We start from the raw sequence: 27,020 nt of genomic DNA, 5'->3' as shown, positions 1-27,020 counted from the left end.
CTCAGTGGGTTAAGCCGCTGCCTTCGGCTCGGGTCATGATCTCAGGGTCCTGGGATCGAGTCCCGCATCGGGCTCTCTGCTCAGTGGGGAGCCTGCTTCCTCCTCTCTCTCTCTCTCTGCCTGCCTCTCTGCCTACTTGTGATCTCTCTCTGTCAAATAAATAAATAAAATCTTAAAAAAAAAAAATATGAGGTCTATGCCCCTTACCCCCATAAATTTAGATAGAATTCAACCAATCCAGTGCGGTGCAAGTAATGCTTTCTGACCTCTGAGGCCAGTCCAAAAAAGGTGATGCTACTTCTGCCTGGTCCTCTTGAGAGGTTTGCATTAGGGAGATGCAGATGACATTTAAAACCTCTAACACCCTGAGTACACCTCAGGAGAAACCCATGCAAATGTTCCAGGCACAATTGCCGGCTGAACTTCCAATTGACAGCCAGCATCAACAACTAGGCACATGAATGATCTAAGACATCTAGCCCAGGATAGCTTTCAAATAATTGCTATTTCATGAAGAACTCTACCTAAGAACAGCTAAACCAATTCTTGAATTCCTGACCCCTCTCTGCAAATTTGAAAAAAATAAAGTGATTATTTTAAACTGCTAAGTATTGCAGCAATAGCATCTATTAGAAAAAACATATCTGAAAGAAGCACAGTTGACTTCAATTAACATATCATCTTAGTTCATTCGGGCTGCTCTAATAGAATAACATAGACTGAATGGCTTATAAATAAACATTTATTTCTCACAAATTTTGAATTCTGGGAAGTCCAAGACTATGACTATGATGTAATAAATTTATTTTAAGTTACATTTTATATAATATACATCATATATATAATTTCTTATGGGAAGATTGCCTTTTCAGTGTCATTTATATTTGGAAATACTGTGTCATGTACTAACACATTTTGCTGATTCTAAAGGAAAATGATAGAAAAAAAATCACACTCTTTACACCATAAGTAACTACTGTTGAAACAAGAGGAAAAGACCCATTATTTTATACAGTTCTCACTAGCCAATAATTTTGGAAAGATGGTAGATTCAACACACCCCTGTGGCTATGTTTTCCCAGTTTCCATCAAAATATTAACTACTTCTGCCAGAGCCACAAGACCAGATGGGGGTTGAAGCCTGTGTGCAAGGTCTAGGACTAAAATGAGCAGAAGATTTGCATTTCTGATACTTTTGAACCAGGCTTGAAGAATATCCCACAGCATGGATTCTGGAAAGAGTGTGGTTTATTGAAAAACATGAATAATCCAAGACAAATTACTCAGTTAAAAAAAAAAAAAAATTGCCAGTTCTCTTGGAGGGACAGTCTCCAAAACCAAAGAATATCAAGTGTAGATTCCTCTTCAATCATCTATCTTTCTTGTAGATACACAGATTACAAGTAAATCTTATCAGTTAGGTTAGTTCTCAGTTTCTTGAGAATATTCAGAAAAAGGGACACATGTAGGAAATTTTAGTCTAAATAAAAATACAACTCCTCAGAATCCACCGTAAATTTTAGTGAACTGAACAACAGATATAATAGAAAGTTCTGGAGATGTGTCAGGAATAAACACAGTCGATTAATGTCATGTGAATGATCTAGTTTCTCTGTTTTGTGGGATGGCCAGTAATAATCCATTTCTCTATTCTAAAGTAAAAAACAAAAACAAAACAAAAAAAAAAAACTAACATTTAACCACAACCATGTTTGGCTTCCTAGTAAAAGTTTAATTAGGTGTGTTGTTCATAACTTTTAATAGAGTTAAATCCATAGAAACTCTGTGAAGTTCAATTATTCAAGACCCATTGATAATACACATTTGATTTAAATTGACCATAGGAAATATTTATGCTAATGACACTAATATGGACAGTTTTGAGAGCAAGATTGTATTGTAGTTTATTGTGTATTGCATATACATGCCTATTAGAGGAAAAAGCTGAGAATCATTATCATATCCAAATGTCATTATAAAGAACTTAAGATACTAGGGGGAAATAGAGAACTTTTATTTTTTGATTAAGTTAAACTCTACAAACTTTATTGTCACTTTTACTTTATAAGTTCTATTTATACAGAGTCCTTTCAGTATTAAACTGTTTTTTCTGCAAGTCTAGTTGCCTCTTATAAAAACTTTTTCTCTTCCTTCATTGACAGCTCATCAACCAACATATCTCAGTAGTGACAAAGTCTAATGATTGAAGCACCTATCTTGATTTCTTTCAGAATCTCAATATATTTCTGATTCAATACTGACTTTACCATTATTAGTTTATCCCCTCTCTTACTATCTCCTTTCATCCATCAAGGATAAACTACATGTCAGGACTATAATCATTTGAACTGAGAGAAGAAAAAGGAATAAAATAACATTAGTTCACTGTAACCCAGCTATCATTTAGATTAGCTTGCAGAAAAATTTATTTCTTAATGATTATAACCAATGATATATTATTCTAATTCTCTAATAAGTTCCTGAAAACTAAAATTAGTTATCATTTGATAACAGCCAAAGATTCATTCAATTTTTCTCTGGTATGCTCCACACTACCAAATCTGGAAGCAATCTCTGTAATAAAATGTCATGTTATAAATATCATCTGGTGATGAAATCTATTTAGCATATCAAGCTAAGCTTGTATTTTGAAGTATTGTAATGCTTCAACTGACAGAATCATACATACAGTGCAACATGAGTCTTGTCTGTTAAGGAAAATTTGAATTACATTACAAAATTATTCCTTTTATTCAGTATCTAAGAGTTCATGCCTAGCATTTCAGAACAATAATTTCTATAGTCTAAATAAATTTCATGTTGAATCTAGGCTCAAGGAATATATATTTTCATCAAGTTAAAATAAAACAAGGTTATCAAACACTTTGTAGATCATGATAAATTACTTCACAATTTTATTCATAGGTATATATAAAATCTACATGTATATGTATCCTACATTTACATATATTATAGATATATAAATATATAAATATGTATGCATAACACATGTTTTATAAATATTTATGTCTGACATATGTAAACAAGGATAGACATATCTATTTAACAGGCAAGCTACATATTGGAACAAAAAAAAATAAGAACTAAAAATTTCACAGATGGGATTTTATTCTGCCGTTAAAATAAACACTAGCAAGGAAAGTATTTGTGGAGAATGTTAAACTCAAAAACAGAACAGCCTTTGAAATTCCCTGAGCAGAAAAAAACAGCTTAGTCATACAAACAAAGCTTAATTTAGCTTATTTGCAAGGCTAACTTTACCTGGGTCATTTCTTGCTTAGGCCTCTGGAAATCATAAGCAAAGCTTGAACTGTTTCCCAAGGTTGAGAGAAGTAACCACTGACCAATTCCCTATCATTAAAGAAAATTCTAATATTATAACCAATCACCATGAAAAATAAATAGCTACTGCCTTTTCACTACCTGTGATACTTTGTAACAATATACTCTTAAACTTCATTCATGCTTTTGATTTGAGAGCTCCAGGTCTGCAAACCTCCTTTTTGGCACACGCAAAAGAAACATTTATTAATCCCTACCTTGGTATTTCATTAGTTTTCTTTCTAGAACTTCTGAACTTTTGACAACTATTCATGTATAGTTCCCACTTTTTTTTTTTTAAGATTTTATTTATTTATTTGACAGACAGAGATCACAAGTAGGCAGAGAGAGAGGAGGAAGCAGGCTCCCAGCTGAGCAGAGAGCCCAATTCCAGGCTCCATCCCAGGACCCTGAGATCATGACCTGAGCTGAAGGCAGAGGCTTTAACCCACTGAGTCACCCAGGCATCCTATAGTTCCCACTTTATACATGAATGTGTGGGTTTATAGTAAACAGAATAATGAAACTCCTCCCCACCAAAGATTTCTACATCCTAATCTCCCCAATCTGTGAATAGATGGGTTACTTTAAGTGGTGAAGAGGGATTAAAGTTGTAGGTGGAATTAAGGTTGCTAATTATCTGACTTTAAAATAGGGAGAGTAGGAGTGCCTGAGTGGCTCAGTGGGTTAAAGCCTCTGCCTTCCGCTCAGGTCATGATCTCAGGGTCCTGGGATCAGCCCCAGTTGGGCTCTCTGCTCAGCGGGAAGCCTGCTTCCTCCTCTTTCTCTGCCTGCCTCTCTGCCTACTTGTGATCTCTGGGTGTCAAATAAATAAATAAAATCTTTAAAAAAAAATTTAAATAGGGAGAGTAGCCTAGACTTCTCAGGTGAATCCAATGTAGTCATAAGGATCCTGAAAAGTGAAAAAGGAAGTAAAAAAAAAAAATCCATGAGTGTGACACAGTATGGGAAGGATTCTACCTGCTCTTGTTTGTTTTTAAGATGGAGGAAAAGAACTTTGCGCCAAGGAACAAGTGGCCTCTTGAAGCTGGAAAAGGCAGGGAAATGGATTCTGTCATAGAGCCCACAGAAGGAATGCAGCTCTGCCAACACCTGGATTTTAGCCTAGTAAAACAAGTTTGGGGCACCTGGGTGGCTCAGTCACTTAGGAGTCTGCCTTCAACTCAAGGTCCTGGGATCAAGTCCTGCATTGGGTTCGCTGGTTAGTGGTGAGTCTGCTTCTCTCTCTTCCTCTCTGCCCCTCCCACCCCCCTGCTCCTGTGCTCCTCTCTCTTTCTCTTAATAAATAAAGTCTTTAAAAAAATTTTTTCAAGCCACTAAGCTTGTGAGAGTTTATTAGAGAAGCAGTAGAAACTAACATGTAATAGCAAATTATTATGCTTATATTTTAAATTATTTTTGTTTTAATCATATCAATGACTCACCTAATTTGTGTAATTTGGGAATAAATACACTGTTTATTTTTTACCTTAAGATTAAGCCTTTTGCCTGCCTATAGTGAATAGGTTTTCAGATATCATTTACTTAATGCTATCAAAATAACACTTATAAAACACAATAATTTTTCCCTCATTAGAAAAGTGCATGGTGTCTTATGAGTGTGGAATATTCAAAGAAGTAAAATTATGTGCCTGTAAGGATTTGTTACTGTGTTATTGCACACACAAACACACACGCACACACACACACGCACACTAAATACTGTCAGACATATAGACATACACACATTTTGTTTTTAATGAGATAAAATTTATATATAATGGAAGGCATAGATCTTATATAAGATTTATAATTTTGAAAGATGTATGAATATAGGTAATCAATACCTTAAAGAGGGTATGGAATATTCCCATCCTTCCAGAAAGTTTCCTTGTGCTCTTTCCTAGTAAATCAGTGTCAACCATCACAATACCTCCCCATATTTGTTTATCTAGTCTCCTGTTGAACAGTTGATCTGTTTCTAGTTGAGGCTAATACAACAACCTACTATAAACACTGGGGTACAAGTCTTTTTGAATACTCTTCCTTGGTTGAATAACTAGAAGAGGAATTGCTGGGTCATAAGGTAGTTCTATGTTTAATTTTATAATAACTTGCCAAGTAGATGTCCAAAGTGACTCATTTCACACTCCTACCAGCAAATGGGTGAGGATTTGCAGTTAGTTTTGTAATCAGTACAAGTTCTCTAAACTATTTTGGTTTTATTTCAGGATTCTTTGGCTATTCTAGGTCCTTATCACTTCCCTTAATGAAGCAGCTTGTCAATTTCTAAAAAAAAATCAAATCAGCTCTGATTGGAATTAAATTTGATCTATAGGTAAAATTGGAAGGAATTGGTGTTTTACCTATATCAAACATATATAACATGTAGTATAATTTGTCTTAATTTCTATTTTTCGTTAACTTTAGTGCAGAGATATTCAATATCTTTTATTAAATGTATTCCCAAGTACCATGTATTTCACTGGTATTCAAGATAGGGTTATTTATTTTCATTTTATTGTACAATAGTTTGTTGCTATTATACATGAATTAAAGGATTTTTTAAATTAATAGATTTTTATATTGTCCTTGTATCTTTGCCAAACATAAAAGTTTGCTATTTATTAGTTTAATTGTCAGTTTTTTTTTATTTTTATAGATTGCTTAGGATTTTTTATGTAATCAATTTTGATGTCTGTCCAATAAGTCAGTTTCATGTCTGTTTATCCATTTTTTCTTATTTATTGAACTGATTAGTATCTCCAGTGGGATGATGAACTATTAGGATAGGCCTTCATTGTTTACTTTCTGATATTATAGAGAAAACATTTAATATTTCACCATCACATATATTTACAGAAGGTTTTACATACATGTTTTTTTATCAGATCAAAGAAATTTTCTTCTACCTCTACTTAGTTGAGAATTTTAATCACAAATGGCATTGAATTTTGCCTAATGCTGCTTTTCTGCATCTATTGAAATGATCACATGACTTGTTTAGATACTGTGATGATTAGTTTTCTAAGCTTATATTCCTGGAGTAAACACAAATTATTCATATAGGGAAACCCTAGAGGATTATTCTGACCTCTTACATAAGATTGGAAGTATTCATACATCTCCTCATTTATTTGAAAGTGTTTAAGAACCTTGAGGAAAAAACTTTAATAAAACAAACATATATATAGTTTTTCCCAAGTCCTTACCATATATAGAGTTTTCCCTAGTCCTTACCTTGCCCCAAAAGGACTAATTCTTTATAGGGGAAATAGGAAAGCCCAGGTCTTTTTGAGAATTGGACAGAGGGTCTGATTTGATAATAAGCAATAGACATCAAGTGACTGAGCAATCAAATCTCATCGGAAGCTTAATTTTGGAGCCATCTGGGTGGCCCAGTGGGTTAAGTATCTGTCTTCAGTTCAGGTTATGATCTTGGGATCCTGGGATTGAGCGCTGCATTGAGATCCCTGCTCAGGCTCCCTTTTTGACTGCCCCTCCTCCCCACTCATGCTCTCTCTCTCTCTCTCTCTTGCTCTCTTTCTCTCAAGTAAATAAATAAAATCTCAAAAAAGAAAGAAAGAAAGAAAGAAAGAAAGAAAGAAAGAAAGAAAGAAAGAAAACAAAGAAGAAGCAGCTAAATTTTAGCAGTGCCACTAAGTCAAAGAATTGGGAAACCTCAGAAGATTATAACACTCAATATGGCATATTCAGAATTGGCCCAGGAAGACTAGAGGACAAAAGTAAGCTGCATAGATAGGTGGTTTCAATTCTCATATTATCTATTACTATTGCACCAATGTCTCTCCCTCAGCTCATACTTACAGCCTCATGGTTAGTTCCATGAGCTATAAGAGGAGGAAAAATTCCTGGGCCTTTTTCACAGATTGGTGGCTCAGTAAGTTGAAGAAAGTTGAAGATGGAACACTTACACACTAGAGAGACATTCAAGGTTATCCTGAGAGAGAAATATGGAGAAACAGACCAGTGGACAGGGCTTTGGGGAGTGGTTCTGGACATTCATTTTGTGGACAGAGAGAAGCATTCTAAAATAAGGATATAACTGGACCTCTAGGCAGTGATGAATGAATTGATTTTCATCAAAGTTTGGAAGGAAGAGGATTCCAGGTAAAATGAATGCTGATAAAACTGTGGAATGGGCATAAAATGTAAAAGTTGATGCATTATACAGTAATATTCATCAGTGACCATGCAGTGTTGTCATGTGTGTTATTTAAGAATTTATAAATAATGGTATTTCACCTGCCCCTAAAGTGAATTTCTTTTTGATGGAATTTGATTGTATTTTCATCTCTCCTTTTTTAAACTATAAAAATCTTGTTGTTAAGAAATTTCATAAGCATATTTATTTAAAAATTGTTTTGAGAACATGTTATTTATTATTTTATTAATTTTCTTCTTTTTGAGAAAGAATTTTCTTTTTTTAATTTCATTTATTTATTTGATAAACAGAAATCACAAGTAGGCAGAGAGGCAGGGAGAGAGAGAGGAGGAAGCAGGCTCCCCGCTGAGCAGAGAGCTGGATGTGGGGCTCAATCCCAGAACCCCGGGATCATGACCTGAGCTGAAGGCAGAGGCTTTAACCCACTGAGCCACCCAGGAGCCCCGAGAAAGAATTTTCATACCTCTTTTACCTGAAAAGAAAGTATCTTATTTGGACTGTGTATTAGTCAGGGTTCTTAAGAAAAATAGAACCAATAAGGATAGACAGTTGATGATAGATAGATAGATAGATAGATAGATAATAGATAGAACAGATCATAAAAATTATGGGGGCTGAGAAAACCCATTATTTGACATCTGCAAGCTGGAGACCTGGGAAAGCTGGTAGTATAATTTTGTTTCCATTCTCACCATGTGCTCAAATGGGCATTCCTCAGTGCATGCCCTTGGTGGGGGTGGAAGGAGGGATAGAAAGAAAGAGAGACTGAGAGAAAAAAGCTCCTATGCCTCTTTCTCTTCTCATAGGAACACTAATCATCTCATAGGGCCACATTCTTGCTATCTCATCTAAATTTCATCAATTACAAGTGGCCTCACTGCCAAATATCATTATATTGGGCATTAGGACTTCAACATATGAATTGGGGGGCAGGGGCACATTGGGTCTGTAACACGAAGTAATGTAAACCAGTTTTTGTGTTTGAGAGGAAGCCTGTGGAAGCACTGATAGAGATGTCTGCTAATATTTCAAGCTGCTGGAACTTCCAATCCCCAGAAAAGATTTTGGCACCAAAGTTCAGCCCACTATATTTTGAATAAGCATTGAGCATCTGAGCATCAATCACCCTGACTGTCATGGATTGTGCTGAATTGGGTTTCTGTAGACTAGGATGCATGTACTGTAAAGAGGCTCTAATTGCCTTATGAAGGAGGGAAAAAAATTGTTATAGCAGAGGTCTTTGACATTCCAGCAGGGAAGTCCAAGCAGCTGAGGCAGTGATAGACTGCCCAATTTTAACACAGTAATGTCCTTCTTGCCCTTCTCACTCTCATTAGCTCACTGGTTGCTTAGCTTGTGGAAGGAAATGTAAATGGTTCGTAACCAAGTGTGTGTCATTAGCTATTTCTACCAGTATTGTCTACCCTTTGACATCCTGAACTGAAGATTTTCACCTATAATCTTTACCCAGTTCCAACAATAAAACAACTGCAAAAGAAGCAACAATCAGCTGGAAACATAAGGATTTCATGGATATGGGCAAGTCTCTGAGCTTGATAACTCATGTGAATGCCCAGTAGCCCATAAGAATAGTAGTTACACAGCTTGACCGGGCCCAACATCATGTGCTCTCGCTTGCCAAAATGTTTCCAGTTACTGACTCTTATGAATGTCTCCACAGTGAGGAGAAAAGGAAAATACTGAGCTCTCAACATGGTATGATGCCTCAAGGAGAATGTATTACTATTCTGGAATTGCTGTATAAGAAATTACCACAAACTTGGTAGGTTTGTTTTGTTTGTTTGTTTTGTTTTGTTGTTTTCTTGGCTTTTTTTTTAAGATTAAATATATATATATATATATATATATATATATATATCTGAGATAGAGAGAGAGAGCGTGCCAGCACTGAGCCAGGGAACAGAGGGAGAAGGAGAAGCAGCTTTCCCACTGAGCAGGGAGCCAGACAGGGAACTTGATCCCAAGACCCTGGGATCATGACCAGAGCTGAAGGCAGACACTTAACTGACTGAGTCCCCCAGGTGCCCCAGACTTAGTGGTTTAAAAATACACTCAAACAAATAAGCAATAATATGCGCTTATTAGCTCACACTTCTGTACGTTAGAAGTGTGAGATCCTATATAGGGTCTCACAAGGCCAAGATGAAGGTACCAGGTAGGCTTAGCTCTTCTTTGGATGCTCTGGGAAAGACCCACAACTCAACTCATGCAAACTGTTAGCAGAATTCAGTAACATTTGGCTGTACAAGTCTAGTCTTTTCCTGGTTGGTTGTCAGTCAAGAGTGGCTCTCAATTTCTTCAGGAGGGTCTCAGGGCCTTACGCATTTCCCCTTCCATCTTTAAAGCTAGCTGAAGTGCGTTGAATCCTTCTACTGTTCCAAGTGTCTCTGACCAACCCCCAACGCCCTTTCTGCAAGCTGCCCGATAAAACTCTGCTTTTAAAGGGTTCATATGATTCAGCTGATCTAGCTGGATAACTTTTATAATTAACTCAAAGCCAACTGATTGACATCCATGTACATTAACTACATACAGATACTTGACCTGTAGTAATTTACCTCTGCAAAATGTGTTTTTCTATCTAATATAACATAATCAAAGGTATGGTATCTTACCATATTCACAATCATAGGGATTAAAGGAAGGCATTTTGGGGTATCTTAGAATTCTTGTTATCACAAAAATTAAACAGCTATTTGTGAAAAATAGGTTAAATCAGAGCTCTTCCAATCTGTAAAAGATGTCAATTCTTTCTGACCACAACTACCAGGTATTCTGAGTATAGTCTGTTTTTCTTGACTACAGATCTTCAGCCAGCATCATTATTCATGGGCTCACAGACTGTGGCATTTCTCAACATGAGATCCCAAATAATACCAGCTTTGGGCTCAGGAATGGATTTTTGTGGCCAAGAAGTGTGGCAGTGGAAACATGACTATGGATCCACTGTTCTTGGCATATACCACATTGCTAAGAAGACAGCAGCCTAATGAATCTTGAAATAGCTTCTGGAAGGCGTAGCTAAGGAGATAGATAGAGACGACATGCTATGAAGTTATAAGAAGGTGGTAGTTCTGGGATAGCTCAGTCTTCGGGTAGTATATGCTGTTGTGTCACCAACAATTAGACCCCACAGATCTGGTATGAAAGTTAGAATATCTCTGCTTTCTATTACTTCCAAAGATATAGGTAAAGATTTGTACTTCTTTTCTCACAATTTATACCATCTGAGTCTAGATATCCTGTGCTCCAGAACAGAGGTTAGAGTAAGATTCCCACTAAAAATTAATTTTCAGTAGTCACCTGATCACCTTGGACTCTATATGCAGACCAATCATGAAACAAAGAAAGAAGTTATCATACTTGTAGGGTTATCACCTTATTTTAGTATATGTTTATTTTATATAAATATATGTAGAGATATATAAGCATACATATATACACACACACATATGCTTATTTTACTTTTCAAAAGAAACATGTTTCCTAAAATGAGGTCCATATTTTGCATCAATGTTGTGTTACTAGTGTTATATCTAAGTTATAAATTCCAGTAAGTCTCTTTGGTTCATGGAACACTCACAATGATCATTAAAATCATTAATGATTTATTCTGTGCAATGATCCAGAAACATATTCAAAATTACCCAGATATATTAGAGTCAAGACATAATATAGAAATTATTGGCATAAAATGAGACTAGTATAGGTAAAAATAAGTAAATAAATAAATAAACAAACAAAATAACATGTTCAACAGCTCCAAAATGAAGAGAGAGATTTTAGATTATACTAAAATGAAGGATGAGGCCAAACTTACTACCTCTGATATATATCTGAAAAAGAAAATGTAATACCTAAGCTAAAACCATAACTCTGAAAGAAATTTCTTACCAAGTATTATCTCAGTAAAGCCATATTTTCTGAGAAATTGCTATATACAGTGCACTGAGCTATGTTTTTCACATGCAGAAGCTATCACCTGTGACGGGGTCATTATTATATCCATGTTTAAAAAGGGAAACTGAGTCAATAAAGTAATCACACCAGAGTGATTAAGCTAATAAATGCTAAGACAAAGTTAACGAAAGTAATGATAACTATTGCTATAATTAATCAATAGTTAAAATTGTCAAAATTTGTGTAAATAAATGACAATCGTCAACATGAAGTAATATATCCATGCATTTGTTGTATAAAATATTGCTAATAAATTTTGGGTAAGTTGGTAAGCAAATTGATCCCCAAATTTTTTTTCTGAAACAACCACTTATTTGTCAAATAACATATTGTATTTTTCTGTGTTTTATATTGATTATTTTGGTAAAATACAGGTCCAATTTTCAGACTTTTAAACATTTTAAAGAATCTTTCAATTTTGTTTTGTAATTAAAGGAATAAGACTTTATTCTTTTGGATATTCAATATTCACTTGTGCAGCCATAGAAAATGAATAAAACTAATATTAGTAGTCAGACATAGCAGGCATTAATTTATTTTTTATTTTTTTTAAAGATTTTATTTATTCACTTGACAGAGAGAGATCACAAGTAGGCAGAGAGGCAGGCAGAGAGAGAGAGGAGGAAGCAGGCTCCCTGCTGAGCAGAGAGCCCGATGCGGGACTCGATCCCAGGACCCTGAGATCATGACCTGAGCCGAAGGCAGCAGCCCAACCCACTGAGCCACCCAGGCGCCCGCATTAATTTATAAAGTAATATCTGTTAACAAAGTTTTTTCTTCAGTTTTTCTAGAAGTATTCCACTATATACTCTGTGACACCTTTTTCAACTTTCCTGTACTTAGCATGTTTGTATCAGATAGTTTTCATATTGTTTGGATTCTATGCCATGAAAAAAATTGCCAATCTTATTATAACTCTGGAAAAAGTATGAATAAATAGATGCTGAGTGAGCATTTGTGTAAGTGCAAATATTTTCATTCATTGCATCTAGTTTTCATTTATAAATCTGTCCTTCTACTTTCTGCTTTTGGTCTGCATTAACAAGATCTTTTTTTCTCAGAAGCACCATCTGGACATATTTCAGGGCAGAATTGAAGAAAACAGACCTTTGGAGTCAGGCCGATTCTAAAGCAGGGGCTTGAATCCCAACTCAAGACACCGATTTGCTGATATATCTTAGGCAAGCTGTTCAAATATTTCAAGTCTTCATTTTCTTATCTATAAAATGTGAAAATTAAGAATTCTACTTTCTAAAAGTGCTTAGACAAGTGCCTAACACATAGTAAGTATTCCATAGATGTTACTTATCATCCTTATTATTGTTATTAAATGAAAAATTAATGAACTATAAATAAGATCAATTGAAGAAACATCAGAAGATGATGTCTCCTAACTACCAATTTCTTGGGCCATTGGTTTTGAAAATAAAGATTAAATCAGCCATACTTAACCCAAAACAAAAGTTATGTCTTTCTCACTATGGCACAAATTCCAATACCTGGATTTTCTACTTTATGACTTAAAATGATTTTTAAAAAGAGTCTATGTTCCATGATATTACAAATGGGAGAATTATTAATATGTTTATGCTTTTACTATTAGTTTTGGGGCTATGAGAATAACTCCATGATTTCAATTATGGAGGTTTAATATGTATCTTCAAGAATCCAAATGAAAATAATCTTTGAAAGAATTCAATAATTAATTTATATTGAAAATTTTCTAATTGTGCCAATAGTAACAACAGTTTTTGATCTTTTTCAAATTTTCAACATATGTATACAGTGATGCTCGAATAACACAGGGGTCATGGGCACAGTCAAAAATCCACATAAAAGTTTTTGACTCTCCCAAAACTTAACTAACAGCCCACTGTTGACTTAAAGACTTACAGACATAAGCAATAAATCAAGACATATATTATAAAGTATGCTAAAGAAAAGAAGATCTCATTCAAAAAAATCACATGTACAGTACTGTATTTATCCAAAGAAATCCATGTGTAACTGAACCTATGCAGTTCCAACCCATGTTATTGAAGGCACAATTGTAATTGGGAATAAAAATGGTTTATGTAAATACATTAATTTCATTTCATTGTATTGTTCTGTGATATTCACAGGAAGAAGCATTTCAAATATTTTATTTAAATTAAATCAAATGCAAATAAAGTTTGGCTTCTTTGGATGTTATTTGCCCAAAGGTTCTTGAAATTTTCATAGAAAGCTCTTAATAAGATAATAGTGATAAGAGAAATGTAGTAGTTGCTATTGTTAATACCTGAATTCCAAGAAATAAATGTCCTCCAATTCAGAAAATTTGCTACTCCTTATAAATATTCATATTACTTCTCCTTATGAATATTTATGGGTACATATTTCTAACAATGTTCATTAAAACAGCCAAGAAAACATTCAGTTGAAAATCTCCATCTTAAAACACTGTGGAAATTTATCTCAATGAGATAACTATTCTATTCATGCATGTGGTGGGGGTGAGTGTCTGTGTGTGATTAAAATTAGATTTCATTTTATCTCAGAAAACAATAAACTAAAGAATGTGTTACTGATCTTGGAGAAAATTGAAAAAATTACAAATTTCTGCTCGTACTTATGTTCTTCACTAAGCACCAGGCTTTGTGCTAGGCTCTAGGAATATAGAAGTGAGAATGCACATATGTGTAAGGGGTGTGTGTGTATATATGTATATACACACATCTATACATTCCTTTTTTAAAACATCTAGCAAAATATACATAACTGTGGTGCGAATGATAGCAACACTAAAATTGTGCTTTCCATACTGATCTTTAAGCATTAAGAGAGAGAAAAAAGAGACTTCTGTTCTCTACAACTATGGTATTGTCCAGAAAGGAAAATCAAATATATGGGAACTATGAGAATTTTGATTGTTTTATTGTCTTACTGACTCTCGGAAGTTAATGATTTGCCTTGTGCTCACTAGCTTCTATTCTTCTGACGTTTGGGCTATTTTCAACTATTACATTTGTGCTGACTCTCTAGGTCATGGATAGTACAATGAGGTGCTATTCGGGTCATCTTCTATTAGGTATGATGTGATTTAATAAGAGATGTCATATGATCTCCCTGATATGAGGAAGTGGTGATGCAACATGGGGGCTTAAGTGGGTAGGAGAAGAATAAATGAAACAAGATGGGAATGGGAGGGAGACAAACCATAAGTGACTCTTAATCTCACAAAACAAACTGAGGGTTGCTGGGGGGAGGGGGTTTGGGAGAAGAGGGTGGGATTATGGACATTGGGGAGGGTATGTGCTTTGGTGAGTGCTGTGAAGTGTGTAAACCTGGTGATTCACAGACCTGTACCCCTGGGGATAAAATATATATGTTTATAAAAAATTAAAAAATTAAAAAAAAAAGAGATGTTGTTAATGAGTTTATGAGGGGTTAGAAGAATATACTATTTCCAGTTTTAGCAAAGGTAATTCTTCCACAGCCAAAAGTGTTCAAAATGGCTACCCCATCTCTGGTCACACTTGGTATTAAGAGTGGCAGAAAGAATGTAACCAAGATGCCACACCTTTAGGTCACCATGACAGAGCCATTGCATTAGCAGACTAGGAAGCCAATGTTCTGACAAAAAAAAAAAAAAAAAAAATCAAAGCCTCCTTCAAAATATAATGAATAAAGCTCTTTCCTTCAGTAAAAAATTAGTACTTGAGCATCTAAACTATGCCAGTTTTAGTTCTAGGAATGAATATATCTCTGGAAAAAACAAACTTGTGTTTTGTCTTGATGTTCATATTCTAGCATATTTATGGACTTAATCTTGAAGAGTCACTAAATAAAGTCTCAGTATAAAAATTTACATGAAATACACAAAATGACATGTTCCAAGGTTATAGTGAGGTACAAAAATCCTCAAAAAGACCATATGCTTTAAAAAGGAAACATCCGCAAATCAGTCAATGTGATACAACACATCAATAAAAGTAAGAACAAGAACCATATGATACTCTCAATAGATGCTGAAAAAGCATTTGACAAAGTACAACATCCCTTCCTGATCAAAACTCTTCAAAGTGTAGGGATAGAGGGCACATACCTCAATATCATCAAAGCCATCTATGAAAAACCCACCGCAAATATCATTCTCAATGGAGAAAAACTGAAAGCTTTTCCGCTAAGGTCAGGAACACGGCAGGGATGTCCATTATCACCACTGCTATTCAACATCGTACTAGAGGTCCTAGCCTCAGCAATCAGACAACAAAAGGAAATTAAAGGCATCCAAATCGGCAAAGAAGAAGTCAAATTATCACTCTTCGCAGATGATATGATACTATATGTGGAAAACCCAAAAGACTCCACTCCAAAACTGCTAGAACTTATACAGGAATTCAGTAAAGTGTCAGGATATAAAATCAATGCACAGAAATCAGTTGCATTTCTCTACACCAACAGCAAGACAGAAGAAAGAGATATTAAGGAGTCAATCCCATTTACAATTGCATCCAAAACCATAAGATACCTAGGAATAAACCTAACCAAAGAGACACAGAATCTATACTCAGAAAACTATAAAGTACTCATGAAAGAAATTGAGGAAGACACAAAGAAATGGAAAAATGTTCCATGCTCCTGGATTGGAAGAATAAATATTGTGAAAATGTCTATGCTACCTAAAGCAATCTACACATTTAATGCAATTCCTATCAAAGTACCATCCATCTTTTTCAAAGAAATGGAACAAATAATTCTAAAATTTATATGGAACCAGAAAAGACCTCGAATAGCCAAAGGGATATTGAAAAAGAAAGCCAACGTTGGTGGCATCACAATTCCGGACTTCAAGCTCTGTTACAAAGCTGTCATCATCAAGACAGCATGGTACTGGCACAAAAACAGACACATAGATCAATGGAACAGAATAGAGAGCCCAGAAATAGACCCTCAACTCTATGGTCAACTAATCTTCGACAAAGCAGGAAAGAATGTCCAATGGAAAAAAGACAGCCTTTTCAATAAATGGTGCTGGGAAAATTGGACAGCCACATGCAGAAAAATGAAATTGGACCATTTCCTTACACCACACACAAAAATAGACTCAAAATGGATGAAGGACCTCAATGTACGAAAGGAATCCATCAAAATCCTTGAGGAGAACACGGGCAGCAACCTCTTCGACCTCTGCCGCAGCAACATCTTCCTAGGAACAACGCAAAAGGCAAGGGAAGCAAGGGAAAAAATGAACTACTGGGATTTCATCAAGATCAAAAGCTTTTGCACAGCAAAGGAAACAGTTAACAAAATCAAAAGACAACTGACAGAATGGGAGAAGATATTTGCAAACGACATATCAGATAAAGGACTAGTGTCCAGAATCTATAAAGAACTTAGCAAACTCAACACCCAAAGAACAAATAATCCAATCAAGAAATGGGCAGAAGACATGAACAGACATTTCTGCAAAGAAGACATCCAGATGGCGAACAGACACATGAAAAAGTGCTCCATATCACTCGGCATCAGGGAAATACAAATCAAAACCACAATGAGATATCACCTCACACCAGTCAGAATGGCTAAAATCAACAAGTCAGGAAATGACAGATGCTGGCGAGGATGCGGAGAAAGGGGAACCCTCCTACACTGTTGGTGGGAATGCAAGCTGGTGCAGCCACTCTGGAAAACAGCATGGAGGTTCCTCAAAATGTTGAAAATAGAACTGCCCTATGACCCAGCAATTGCACTATTGGGTATTTACCCTAAAGATACAAATGTAGTGATCCAAAGGGACACATGCACCCGAATGTTTATAGCAGCAATGTCCACAATAGCCAAACTATGGAAAGAACCTAGATGTCCATCAACAGATGAATGGATCAAGAAGATGTGGTATATATACACAATGGAATACTATGCAGCCATCAAAAGAAATGAAATCTTGCCATTTGCAACAACATGGATGGAACTAGAGCGTATCATGCTTAGCGAAATAAGTCAAGCAGAGAAAGACAACTATCATATGATCTCCCTGATATGAGGAAGTGGTGATGCAACATGGAGGCTTAAGTGGGTAGAAGAATAAATGAAACAAGATGGGATTGGGAGGGAGACAAACCATAAGTGACTCTTAATCTCACAAAACAAACTGAGGGTTGCCGGGGGGAGGGGGTTGGGGAGAAGGGGGTGGGATTATGGACATTGGGGAGGGTATGTGATTTGGTGAGTGCTGTGAAGTGTGTAAACCTGGTGATTCACAGACCTGGGGATAAAAATATATGTATATAAAAAATATATGTTTATAAAAAATAAAAAATTAAAAAAAAAAAAAAATACATTATAGAGCTTTAAAAAAAAAAAAAAAAAAAAAAAAAAAAAAAAAGGAAAACTCATTCAGATAGTCTGAATCATTTTTCTCAAATCTACTCCAATTTGATGTCAAATATCATGGTAAAATAATTTTAGAAAATGCTCCAACTATCTCTTCTTTTTATTAAAAACACGCATTAGCAGTTTAAGGCCTTTGAGATTTGCTAAAATGTAGTAACTATTGCACTTGCCTGAATCCTGTGTTTTTCAAAGTTAAATTTCCTATAAAAATTTATTTTCACTGATATCTGTCTTACAGAATTAGTATTTCATGGCATAATTTTTTAGACACCTTAGTTTAGTTAATATATCCATGTAGATTCACATAAACCTTCAGAATATGATCAAGACACTCCTACAAAAGTAAATATATGTGTTCTGTAGGAAAAAAATTGGTCAGAATGGTTATATTTCTTAATTATATGTATTTTTTGTTTCTCCCCTAATAATTATCCTCACTGGCATCAGGACAGAGACATGGTCATCAAAAATGCAAGTCACAAAAAAATCAAACAAATATTATTTGCAATGTACATTTTATTTCAAATTAATGTTACTTAAAATGTTATTAAAATTATTTTCATATGGGTTTTCCTTATTGTTTTAACTTGGGAATAAAAATAAAAGTAAACTTTGACTTCATATCTATACAAGATGGTATTTGCACTGGGACAAAGACACTATGGTAGTTGTTCAGGAGCATAACATTCTCCACCAGAAAATCTCCCTCTAAAATATTCAGCTACCCTTCTTTCTAACAGTGGAAGCCAATTTAATAGAACCATATACCTATTTTTAAGACTATTACCAAGCTATATGCCTAAATTATGGGGGGAGGAAAGAAATAAGTCCTGGTCTAGTTAGTTAACTTAGTCCAGGTCTAAGTTTATTTATGAAGAATTAAAATTGCATTTTCAAAAGATTGTGAGGTCTTCAGAGTGAGTCTCTGAAGGTGTAGTTGTCATTCTTAACTACTACATTAGGCTTTTCATAGATTATAGAAGGTTTTAATAGTCAAGAATAATAAATAACCTCATAGCGTCCACTTAAAATGGCCTTCACATTTTATTTTGCAGGTCACTTGACTAACTTGGGAAAGAACACTATTAGAGTACAATTAGTTTTGATTAAGCTTAATGTTTTCTCATAACCTTTTTTCTTAATTTTAGAGAAGATATTAATTTACATCAATTGACCAGGGTGTTCTGTAATAAAGTTATCCATACTCAAAATGAATTAGTTTTTAATTTGTTTCCGGCATGATAGATCTCAAAAATTTGAACCATTATTTGGACTAGCAGGATTTTAAAAATGAGTTGGAAAGAAGCAAAGCAGGGCATAAAATATAGAAAAGAAGGTATAAGTCCTAGTTCTTAATAATAGTGAAATGTAATTAGAAAATGCAAAAGAAGAAACAGAAAAATTGTTTCAACACAAATAAAACCCCTTATTTCTTGAGTGACAAAGAAAAAAATCATAAAATGTGCATGTTTCTCTAGTTTATACTCCAAAATGTAATAACTTAGTAATATTTGCTAAATGTTAAACATTATAATATAAAGATATGAGAGTTAATAAACAAGTACAAGATTGAATTGAATCAAATTTGGTAAACAAGGCTATTTTTAAAAAATTTTATTAAATTGAAGAAAAAATTATTTGAATAAGCATCTGTAGACATTTTAGACAAGATATTAGAAGGAACACAATAGTCATCATCCCTCACTTTCCACCCAAAGTGAAATAAATAATTGGGGAGAAAAAAGAGAGAGAAAAAACCTGCATCAAAATGGAAAACAGAAAGTATTATTAGTGTGATAGTGTTTCAATGACAAGAGCTTGACAGAAGCACTGAGAACCTGTCTCATACCTCTTATTCCATTGGACCCTTTCTTCCTCTCCCATCCAAAAAAGAGAACAGAAGTAAAAATTGAGGAGATCTTTAAAAACTGTCTCTACCAGTCCCAACTAAAAGGTTGATGGATGGGAATAAGAAGTCTGAGTTCTCTTTTCTTTTAACTGGTTAAGAAGGATAACAGCAGTCAAAGATTTCCTTCTAATGCAGAGATTGATGACAGTTGGCTTCAGTTATAGAAATATTCCTGAGGTTTAAACTTGGTGTCATTAATTATAAAAAGCAAAGAAAAACCTCAACAATGAAAAAATCCTCAGGATATATAACAGAAATCAAGTATCACATCCCCATGAGTTTCACAAAGATGTTTTCAGTCAAAAAAAAAAAAAAAAAAAAAAGTGGGACACCTGAGTGGCTCAGTGGGTTAAGCCTCTGCCTTCAGCTCAGGTCATGATCTCAGGGTCCTGGGGTTGAGCCCCACATCGGGCTCTCTGCTCAGTGAGGAGCCTGCTTCCTGCTCTCTCTCTGCCTAGTCATGCTCTCTCTCTCTGTCAAATAAATACATAAAATCTTTAAAAAAAGAAAAGGGAAACTAAAAACTTAAGAAAAATTAAAATTAAAATTAAATTAAAAAAAAAAAAAGTGTCTCCAGGGGCGCTGGGGTGGCTCAGTTGGTTAAAACCTCTGCCTTTTGCTCAGGCCATGATCTCAGGGTCCTGGGATCAAGACCGACATCAGGCTCTCTGCTCAGAGGCGAGCCTGCTTCCTCATTTCTCTCTCTGTCTGCCTCTCTGCCTGGTTGGGATCTGTCTGTTAAATAAATAAATAAAATACTAAAAAACAAAAAACAAAAAAACAGTGTCTCCAAGGGATTCCTGGCTATATGTGTTTAGTTCTTTTTGCCCATTGCTCCCACATTTTCCCACCAGACTAGAAATTAACCATCAAGTTTTAATGTTTTTAGCTCCCTCCCTGGAGATAATTGTGGGTAAATTTTGGTCAGGTGCATCAAGTAGTATTGAAAAAACCCTGTCCAACTTAGATACATACTATATAACCAAATATAGAACAGTTATTGTCTACCTCAGTGGCAAACAAATGGATAACATTAAAGCATAGAGGTTTCCAGCAATCAAACAACTTACTCAAAATTTAAACAAAATGGGAGATGCCATGACCTGAAATGGATTTGCTACTAGAAAATGTGAAGCTAAACATATGACTGATTTAAACAAAATTCCAAAGAAAAGTGTATCTATAAAATTTAATGGGAAAAGAGATTTCTAAGAACAGGAAATATTATAGAGTAAATAAGATGAGTATTGCCTTAAAACTACAATGATATCAGGGCACCTGGTTAAATGACTGACTCTTGATTTCAGACCAGGTCCTGATATCAGGGTGGTGAGACCAAACCTTGTGTCAGGCTCTACACTGGGCATGAAGTCTGGAGTCGGCTTGAGATTCTTTCTCTTTCTCTACCCCTCTCTACCCTTCAGGTTAATTAATAAATAAATAAATAAATAAATAAATAAATAAATTATAATTGTGTCTGTGAGGAACAGGTCAGATACTCATGAAAATAATATTAAATTTTAAAAGAAAATATTAAGTTGCCCATCAATAAATATAGACAGATTTTCCCAGAAATGAGAGGAAAAAGTAATACAGCAGTCTTTTAAGTTAAAGGATGGGGGAGAAAACATGAAGCTTTAAAACCAAATTTAAAATGTAATTATACCACAAGTATCCCTGATTTTAAAACTGTCAGTTAACACCCAAAAAATTTATTAAAGAGAGTTTCCTAGTTGTGTTTCTTTCCACTACACAAATGATCAAGAAAATCCCAGAAAAAAAGAAAGGAGGGAGAACACTGTCCTAGTACACAATCAAAAAAGTTAATAGTAAACTATGTGTTCAGACAGAATTAATTTTAAAAATTAATTTTTTGATAAAGTTTTGAGTATGCCATATTATGTCTGACATTGGGGAGAAAACTCAATTGTATTTACACATACCTTAAAATGCTCCCTTTAACCCATTTCGATTTCTAGAAAACTATTCTCAGAATAGAGACAGAAGTATGAAAAAAGACTTAGGTTCACCTTTGTTCATTTAAGTGTAGTTGGACTCAATAATCTTAGTAAGCTTCGAATTATATACCTATATAAAGATCTATTACATGGATTCAATAATTTTTATAAATGTAATTATATTGAATGGTCCACAAACTATTATATTAAGTGCAAAAAGATCAAATATAAGCTGGATAATAGTATCAAGAAATAGATGTTATGGCTATAAGTACATTTAAATAAACAAAATATATGGATCAAATTGTCTCAAATAGGGAATTATAAAAGATTTTAATTTTTTCATTATGCTTTTTTATATTTTAATATTTTCTGTGAATTATATAATGTGGTCATCAAAACTTTATTATGAACACCAATAAATAGAACACTAGATGTATCATTTTCATGGAAATTTTCATGGACATTTTCATGGAAAATTTATCAAACAAAGTGAAAGAATATATAAAAATCCAGGAAAGAGAATATTAAGTTACCATAAAGTAACAAAAATCTAAGCAATATTATTTGTTCTTTTGTAACACCAGTGTATAAGAGAAAACAGAATAGCTAAAAAGCTCTGAAAATAAGTTTGTGATTTCAAAGCAATGTCCACATAGTCTTAAGATAGCCATCGTTAGATTTGTGTGATCTTAGAAAACACATCAACTATGTATCCTTTAATAAACTTGTTGGCTATCAATTGACATTATTAAAAGTAGTCATACATGTACTATAATTCTAGTTTAAGTTTGGTTGCAAAACCGATTAGAATCCATTATGTACAAAAAATTCGAGTAGCATTATTTACAACTCAATATAAAATTAACAAAGTTAAATAGATATATGAAATCTGAGAGCATAACTCCCAATAAACATCAAAGTTATTTTGTTAAACTCTTTTCTTTGATAGAAACTCAGTTTAATAGAGATATAAGAATCTCTGAAAGGAACTTCAAAGCCATCAACAGAATATTTTTAAGTCATTTTAGATTTTTGCAGAAGATAATAGAAAACCAAGGCCATAATAATAGAATTATAATAGAATTATAACATAACAGAAATCAAGCAAAATGTAAGCTTACAGAGTAGTATCAAAATTTAAAAATGAAATATGTAGGTTAAATAAATAAATAAATAACCATGGATGTTAACATTAAAGTCATCTATGGAAAGTAAAAGACTCTTAAGTTGTGCTACAAAGATAATTCTGTAACATTTTTCTTATAAGGGACTTTACTAAATCATCTAAACACACATACATACATACAATAGAGCTAATTGAAAAATAACAACTATCCCACAATAATTAGCTTATATGTATGTATGTATGTATGTATAAATATATGTGTGTATATAATTAGATATATGTGTGTGCATATATATAAGTGTATGTGTGTATAATTAACTATATTATTTCAATAAAGATTGTAAAAATTAATAGGGTGGTAAGTTAACTATGTCCACATGTCTCTCCCATAATGAAGTAGAGTCTTTTTGCTCAGTCCTTCACTGTAGACATCCCATGAGACTTACTATGGCCAACAGACTGTGTCTGAAAAACTTCCATATGATTTCTGAGTCCAATACTTAAGAGTTCTTATAGCTTCTGTGCTTGCCCTCTCAGAACATCAACTGCCTATGCAGAGGTGCAGGATAGAATCCTTCATAAAAAGGGAGCCAGTGGAGAGAGACACTCTGCTATCATAGGCAGAGTTATTGGGGTTAAAACCCAAAACGTGTGTGAGGTCTGCAGAGCCTATTTGACCCCAGCTGACATAGCTAGGGACTACAAATGTTGAGTGGCCCAGGTATCAGGATATAGAACAGAAACTAGCCACCCAAGAAGAGTGCTGCCCACTTTGCAAACCACCGGAATCAAGAATAAGTAGTCACTGGTCTAGGCCACTGAGTTTGGGTGTGGTTGGCATGGAGTGACAGATAACTATGTCTGATGGCGAAAACAGTTAGGCCTCATAATGGACCATCACCACAGGCTTTATATTGAAGAATTTATATGAAAAGCAGATATGAAATCTGTTCTCTTTGGAGGATAATTGGATGATTTATTAATGATGAAGATTCATTACTTCTGAGTGAATTTGAATTACAATAAAAGCTAAACTGGGCAATGAATTATATAAGATGGTAATGCACAACATTTACATAAAAAATATCTTACAGCCATTAAATAGTACTCAGGAAAATAATTTATAGTGTGTTATTGCATTATCTAAGCAGAGAACACACACACACACACACACAATTGACTTTTTACAAAAGGCATATACTAAATGAAAAGACAGTATTAATTCTTCTAGTCTTATGCTTTGGATTCTTATCCATAAACATGCATTTAATCAAATAACTAACCATTTTTTTTTGTAAATTGATAGGTCAGAAGCCTCCAGTCATCACCTTCCTCTTCCATTATCTAGCTAATTCATTGTTTCTCAACATATAAATCAAATTTTCAGTGAAAACATTATAATTTGAGCTATTTACAAATAATTATGGCTTTTTTATTATCCCAAGACACATGCACATAATCAAATTACACTTGAGCCAGTAATTTATTAAGAAAAATATCGTTGCTTTAATAGCATTGCTTTTCTCTATTTAAAGGGTTCAAGGCAGAAACCAAAAGTGTACTCCTAAAACAAATACAGGAGCAATATAACCTGAAGAATCACATTGATTTCTTTTTCTATGTTTCCAATTAATCTGTCACTTGTTCATTAGCATAAAAAGATATTATGAGAAGAAATAATGCAAATAACAAATATAAGGCAAAGAATCAAGTCTAGAAAAGAAAATAATCAGATGCAATTTATATAACATAAAGGTCAATAAAAAACTAGTGAGGTAGGAAATATACTATTTTCAAGTGTCTTTTCTGGTCCCTAAATATAATTCAACCAAGTTTAACTTACTTTCTTGATTGAAAACAGTAACTCCCTTATTGGGAATAATTAAGAGATTAGCATCAAAGCACTTCACATTAAAAAAAAAAATCATATTTCTCATTTTGGCCATTCTTTCAATCTTCATACAAATTGACTATAATTCAAAAATGCTTGCATCTCTCTGTTAGCACAAAGATACATATGAAACATATCATAATAAATATGTGATACACATTTTGACATTAAAAATGGAGCTCTATGAATCATTAATTAAAGTCACCAACATCAAACAAATCAACTTCACTCTAGCTTTCTTATTTCATTTTTTGTTTCTTTTCAATATTTTATTTTAAAATATATCAGTAAAGTAATGTATAAGTAATTATGAATAAATAATATTCACTTTTAATATTCATATTTCTGTATAGTCAGAAATTTTAAAAAGATATACTATGTTTTAGCTTTCTATTTGATACTTGTTGACAAAACACAGTGGTATTCTTATGAACTAAATATCCAGAAAATGTTAAGTTTAACAGATTATAGTATGATCCTTATAAAATGTTAAAAGAATTTCAGCTATTTTTAATATTCATTTAAAAAGTTAAGTGTTAATTTTTTGAAATTTGACAAGACAGCCTAAACTGTTATAGGTTGTAAATGACATGGACCCCATTTTTCCCCTTCTTATTCTAATAAACTAATGTCAAAATATGTAAAAGCAACATTGTCATTAATGCTAATAAGTAGCTTCCTAGAATTGATGACAAAGAGAAGTCCTAATTTGTATTCAGCTGCAATTTTTTTTAAAGATTTTATTTATTTATTTAACAGAGAGAGATCACAAGTAGATGGAGAGGCAGGCAGAGAGAGAGAGAGGGAAGCAGGCTCCCTGCGGAGCAGAGAACCCAATGTGGGACTCGATCCCAGGACCCCGAGATCATGACCTGAGCTGAAGGCAGCAACTTAACCCACTGAGCCACCCAGGCGCCCTTCAGCTGCAATTTTAACAGAAAGCTGAATTTTTGTAGAGCTAATCTCAGAAGAAAGCCTGTTGTACTTGTTATGGGTTGGATTCATCAGAAAAGAAAATGGCTAACCTACCCCCATCTCTTTAAGTATAAAGAATACCAAGATTATAGATCTTATTGTGCTTTTAGATGCTTATCAAGATTGTAGATCTTATTGTGCCCTTTAAGAAAAGAGAACAACCTCTCAGGGTAGACTCCTGAAGTGTAGTAGAGAAATGTTCAGAAACTTAGACATATTTTCTTAAATTTTTTATATTACTTACAGTCACCACAGTATTAGACTTGAGAGTAGATAAAAATGTGCGTTTTTCCCTACATGTATTCCTCAATAAAAGATTCTCCTTTATTAAAATATCTTAATAATTTTGAAGGAATGTTGAAATTGGACATTTTACAAGAATAAACAAAAAAAAAACAGATCAAATTTTGGTACTGCACTTGTTTATACACATATTTCATGGTTGCCCTGTGTTTTCAGGCACTTTCTTTTTTCCCTGGTACTGGTGTCTGCTGCAAAAATTAAGTAAGGGTATTTATATGTTGCTGTCACTTATTTTTATAAAAAGATAGTAAAATTTTTTATGCACCCCAAAAATGAGTATAACTTGCCAGTTATTTCAGCTGCAAGAGAACAGACCACTCTCTTTCACTTGAGTTGAAAACAACTGCATGCTACAAGGGTGCCCCCACAATGGTGCAAGGAGGAGAAAAGCCCTGTAAGCCTCATGCAATAGTAAGCATATGCTACTTACTAGGCAGAGAAGCACTGCTTTATTTAGTGCTCAGAGTCATAACATGAGAAGTAGTTATAATCCCTTTTAAAACATAAAAGCATTCATTCAGTGAAGTTAGATACAATGCCCAAGTTATTCAGCAAGAAGGGAAGGATGAGACTCCAAACCCAGAGCTTCTGGTTCTTCAACTACATGCTAGCTTTAATGTTGCCTATATGAAGAAGAGAATAGTTGTGATCAGTATAGGCAACTCTAGAGGATCCAGTGCCCTAGGAAAGATGATTTAACGTCTGAAAGTGCAGATCAAGAGAGTAAGAGAAGCTCAGGTGTTGGGAGTTTTAGGAGTGAATCAGTACCAGCTAAACCAATGACATTCCTCATGCAGTCATACCGAGATATCCCTCTCTTCTCACTCCTTCTCCTCTCCCGCTTCTTCCTCCACTTCCTCCTCACTGTATGCCAACTCTGGCTTCTCCAAGTGATTCTTTAATGTCACCCTGAAAATTCTCCATGCGTGTGCAGTTCTGTACATTGACTATACTCTGATCTTTTTCTG

Source organism: Mustela lutreola, chromosome 1 (assembly GCF_030435805.1).
Source record: "Mustela lutreola isolate mMusLut2 chromosome 1, mMusLut2.pri, whole genome shotgun sequence".
NCBI lineage: Eukaryota > Metazoa > Chordata > Mammalia > Carnivora > Mustelidae > Mustela > Mustela lutreola.
The sequence above is the reverse complement of the archived record's forward strand: the minus strand, read 5'-3'. Positions refer to the sequence as shown.